Genomic DNA, 5,641 nt, shown 5'->3' with positions numbered 1-5,641 from the left:
GATAATCCAGAGTTGATTTATTTATTTTGCAGTTTAGGGATCATCATACCTTAAATGGCTTAAATGATTTGTTTCAAATATTTTATAATTGCTCTTTTATTTAAATTGCATATACGTATTTTTGTTTAAATGCATATGTATATTTTTGTGAAATTATTTTGCATGAAACTTCTTGAAATCCTTGTTATGATTTTTCCTACGGTCTTACCCCCTTATAGTTTCTGGTACCGTGGATGAACTTGGATTGCTAGTAGTGGGCTTAGGTAGAAGAGTTGGTGTTAAGGAATTAAATTATTTTATTTAGAGATTTTTATGTATTTATTTAAGGAAATTGATTTAGTATCAATTTAATTAATTTGAGATGTTGTCTTATTTATTCGAGAAAATTTGATTGATTTTGTATCAATAAAGAGTATTTTATTTCTTTTGAGATCTTAGATGTCTTTTATGAAGTATTTTGATTTAATGAAATCGAGAATTTTATTTAGAAAAAATTCAGGACATGACAGAATGGTATCAGAGCCTATACCCAGCCGGAAGTGTGAGTTTGGTGATGCTCTTGATGGGTGTGTGTGAGTGAGTGTTTAGTTCTGATTAGCTACCGCTCGTAGCCTGGTGTGTGTGGACGGGTGTCGTTCACTGATAGCTACTAGGATGGTCAATAATTGTGATTCGGCATGTCGTATTGCCTGTTTTATTATTGGTCTTATTTTGTGGGCAGGTGACGGCATCGATTAGCTACCACAATGGTTACGGAATGTGTGGGCGGGTAACTAGCACTATCAGCTACCACAACGTTTTGCATGTCACAGTATCTCGTATCGCCTGGGGTAAGGATTTTTGGATTTTGTTTTACCACTTTTGAGATTTTCGGGTATGCGAAAATGGTTGGATTTGAATTCGGGACGAAATTTTTTTTAAGTGGTGGAGAATGTGACAACTCAGATTTTTTTTTAAGAATTGAATTTATATTTTATTCTATGAATTTTAGTTGTCAAGATTGACTCTTTAATTTTGAATTGATGATTTACCCATTTAAATGATTTAATGGGTTTGATTTTTGTTGTCATAATTAATTTGATTAATTATGATTTAAGGCTTATTCATTGGAGATTTGTTATGGAGATTGATTATTTTAATTGGAGATTTATCAATTAAAGGTTGGGTTATTGATTTGCATACATATATATATATATATATGGTATATATATATTTATATATGTGGCATCAGAAGAAAAAGGCAATTGGGCTGAATGTCACAGCCGAAATGGAAGGAGAAATAATTGGTTGTTACAGGTCCCACTGGAATGGTTTGACATGGGTTTAAAGTTTGATTTTTTTTTTTTTTTTTTGTTGCTTTCTAAATGTGATATATTTATTGGTGTTTTGTTATGGAGTAGTTTGACCGAAATGATGAAGAGAAAAGGAAGCAAAATGAGTTTTGATTTAGTGTTATATATATATGATTTATATATATATATTGTGTATCTAGTAAAAGGACAAGGCCAGGTGCCGAAAATTGAAAAGGAGAGGTGCAGCAGCAAAATGAAGGAATAGAGAAAGGAAAATTGTAATGATAATTTGTGGGGTCCACCACTTGATTTATGTTTTAATTTGTTGCATATAATATATATATATAAATGTATATATATATATATTTTGGGGCAACATGGTGCTGCCAGCGAGATTGAGAAAGGGAATTGAGATGGAAAATGGTGATGTGGTGGCGGGCCATTAAGAGATTTTTTTGTTTGCCAATTCATTTCTTTGACTTCTTGGGCTGTTTGGTATACAATTGATTGTGTGTGTAATGAAAGAATAAGGAAAAGTAAGAAAAGGGGAAAATTGGTGGTGGGCCCATGGCATTTAATCATTGTTTTGATATTTTATTTCATGGTGAGCTATATTGAGATTTTATTTATTTATTTATTTTGTGTCGGTGGAAAGCCATTATATAGTTTGGAATTTGTGCCTCATGGGTGAGTTAATTTGAGAAGACAAATAGAGAAATATAGAGGAAACACACAGAGAGTGTGAGGATACAGAAAGAGGGCCGAGACTCAAAGGATGCTGAGAATTGTGGCCTTGATAATCCCGAGTTGATTTATTTATTTTGCAGTGTAGGGATCATCATACCTTGAATGGCTTAAATGATTTGTTTCAAATATTTTATAATTGCTCTTTTATTTAAATTGCATATACGTATTTTTGTTTAAATAAATATGTATATTTTTGTGAAATTATTTTGCATGAAACTTCTTGAAATCCTTGTTATGGTTTTTCCTACTGTCTCACCCCCCTATAGTTTCAGATACCGAGGATGAACTTGGATTGCTAGTAGTGGACTTAGGTGGAAGAGTTGGTGTTAAGGAATTAAATTATTTTATTTAGAGATTTTTATGTATTTATTTGAGGAAATTGATTTAGTATCAATTTAATTAATTTGAGATGTTGTCTTATTTATTTGAGAAAATTTGATTGATTTTGTATCAATAGAGGGTATTTTATTTCTTTTGAGATCCTAGGTGTCTTTTATGAAGTATTTTGATTTAATGAAATTGAGGATTTTATTTAGAAAAAATTCGGGGCGTGACAAAGCTCTAAGAGCTTGTTTTAACCCGTATAAAACTTTGGTTAGCTTATATACGCGGTTGGGATATTCAAGACTTTCAAAATCGGGTGGTTGTTCAACAAGAACTTCTTCATCAATGAACCCATTCAAGAATGCACTTTTGACATCCATTTGATACAGCTTAAAGTTTGGATTGGATGCAAAGGCAAGTAGCATTCTAATTGCTTCAAGTCGAGTAACTGGAGCAAAAGTTTCGTCGTAATCGATACCTTCCTCTTGATTGTAACCTTGAGCAACAAGCCTGGCTTTATTTTTAACAATAATTCCATGTTCGTCCATTTTGTTTCTAAAAACCTATTTATTTCCAATGACAGTCTTATTATGTGGCCTTGGAACTAAATGCCAAACTTGATTCCTTTTAAATTGATTTAGTTCTTCCTCCATAGCCAATAACCAGAACTGATCATGTTTCGCTTCAAGAATATTCTTAGGTTCAATTTGTGAAACAAAGGCTACATAATTGCATACATTTCTCAATTGAGACCTAGTTACAATCCCTTTTGATGGATCACCAATGATTTGATCAATTGGATGTTTTTGCACAAATTTCCATTCTTTGGGAAGAGTGTCTTCTGGAGAGATATTGTTACTTGAGATGTTGTCTGGAGAATTATCGATAGGAGACTGGTTTATTTTGAGTTCATCGATACATTGCTCAAGATCAATATCTTGAAAATCATCCAGCAAGATTCTTTGTGCAGAGGGAATGATTCATCAAATACAACATGAATAGATTCAACAATAACTAAGGTTTTTTTTTATTGTAAACTCGATATGCTTTGCTTTGTGAAGAATAGCCAAGAAAGATACCTTCATCAGATTTAGAATTAAATTTTCCTAAGCTGTCTTTGTCATTTAACACAAAACATTTGCACCCAAAAACTTTGAAATAGCTAATATTGAGTTTTCGATTATTCCAAACTTCTTAAGGAGTTTATTTAGAAGTTTTCGAATAATAACCCTATTGATGACATAGGAAGAAGTACTAACGGCATCTGCCTAAAGGGATTTGGGAAAATTATGTTCATTTAACATGGTTCTAGCCTTTTCTTGAAGAGATCTATTTTTTCTTTCAACAACACCATTTTGTTGGGGAGATCTATGAGCTGAAAGGTTGTGATTATATCATTAGAATCACAGAATCTCTCAACATCTTGATTTTAAAATTCTCTTCCTTTGTCACTACGAATTTTCTCGATCTTGCATTCTCTTTCATTTTCTACCCTTTTAAAAAATTTAGAAAAGATTAAGTGAGTTTCATTTTTATGAGAAAGGAAGAACACCCAGGTATATCGTGAGAAGTCATCGACAATAACAAATGCATAAAATTTATTGCCTAGACTGGTAATTCTTTCTGGACCGGACAAGTCCATATGAATTAGGTTGAGAGGTCTAGATGAGGTGATATCCTTTTTACTTTTGAAAGATGTTTTGACTTGTTTTCCACCTTGACATGAACTGAAAGTTTTATCTTTTGTGTACTTAGTCTTTAGGAGGCCTTTGACTAAGTCGTTTATAGATAATCTTGACAGTAGGTCCATGCTAGCATGACCTAGTCGTCTATGCCAGAGGCAACAATCTTCAGATGGTGAGGAAACAAGACATTCAACATCTTTGGCATGTAGATCACAAATGAGCAAGGTATATACTGATGAGCGCTGAATATTGCATATTCGAGCCCCTAAATATATGTATGTTAAGACCTAAAGTAATACTTCTATCCATTGTTAAACTAATTTCTGTGTATTTTGTATTTTTAGGTGTTTTCCCAAAGAAGCAGTTAAAACCGGGCTTTTATGATAAAAAGAATGATAATGAAGTTTACCACGTCATTGCCAGTCATTCAGAGCAAGCCAAGAGATTAAATGGTGAAGTTTGGAAGAATTTAGAATCCAAAGCTCAAGCTCAAGCCCAAGTCTTGAGGCTCGAGCCTAACAAGGCAGTGAAACTCGAGCTGTGCACCTTTAGGCTCGACCCTGAATAAAAGGTGATCGAGCCTGACCATAGGGTGTTCAAGCCTTGACCCTTAAGCTCGAGCACAAGGCATTGAACTTTGAAGGAATTGATTTCCAAGCTCCGAGACTTCGTGCCAGACCTCAGGGATCGAGCACTAACACCTAGAGCTCGAGCCCATAGGCCCAAAGCTCAAGCCCAACACCTTAGGATCGAGCACCATGAAAAGAGGATCAAGCACCATCAATAAAAGGATGTTTTGGACAATTTTTGCTCCCAGAGCTCGAGCTTTAAGGCTTGAGCCCGAATTAGAAAGCTCGAGCACCACCACTTCGGGCTCGAGCAGTGCTGAAAACTCTAAACCTGCTTCAATATTTTGGCCATAACTTTTGACTCAGAATTCTAAATTGACCAAATTTAGTGGTTCTGGAAAGAAGACTTGAAGCCTGACATTTTTATCGCTAATAGCCATCTCGAGATTCATACTCTAAATAGGTCAAAATTGCATTACAAAGTCGAAATGATTTGCTGGCAAGTGATGCTCAAGCCTGAACCCAAAAGCTCGAGCCTGAACCTCAAAGCTCGAGCCTGGGACTCTAAAGCTCGAGGCTGGACGTCCTGGAAGTCGTAAATACATGCGGTAATTACCAAAAATCATATTTCTTTATTTCGTTATAGGCCCAATTGTTACCAAAAGCAATAAAACCAATCCCACTTGTTCTCCACTATAAAAGAAGATGAGAAGGCCACATAATCTATCATCCATTAGCTCTCTCTCTCATCTCTCTCTTACGGCGGCTTTTAGGGTTTTGAAGAATAAGATTCAAAAGGACTTTTAGCGGTCCATGGTGATGAAGACCACAACAACACAGATGATATCTTGCGTCGTCATAAGTAGTTAATTCCTCTCTTAGGGCATTGATGTAGCCCGAATCCGAATACTATGGTTTGATTGTTCTGTACTTTGAGAATTTAATATATTATGTATTTTGATTGCATGATTATAGGCAAATGAGCCAACTCAATTGGTGTTTAATGAATTAATAGTTTTGACTA

General features: G+C 34.6%; 1 long non-coding RNA gene across 1 annotated transcript; it reads left to right on the top strand.

Moving 5' to 3' along the window:
* Positions 1-1,173: 1,173 nt before the first annotated feature.
* On the top strand, positions 1,174-2,925 carry LOC132279687 (uncharacterized). The gene is made up of 2 exons (XR_009471383.1): positions 1,174-2,120; positions 2,306-2,925. It is a non-coding gene; the product is annotated as an uncharacterized LOC132279687 (long non-coding RNA).
* Positions 2,926-5,641: the final 2,716 nt, after the last annotated feature.

This window comes from Cornus florida, unplaced genomic scaffold (assembly GCF_030987335.1).
Source record: "Cornus florida cultivar Cherokee Brave unplaced genomic scaffold, ASM3098733v1 CherokeeBrave_3.0.0_Hap2_Chr10, whole genome shotgun sequence".
NCBI classification, from domain to species: Eukaryota; Viridiplantae; Streptophyta; class Magnoliopsida; order Cornales; family Cornaceae; genus Cornus; species Cornus florida.
This window is presented reverse-complemented; position numbering and strand designations above follow the sequence as displayed.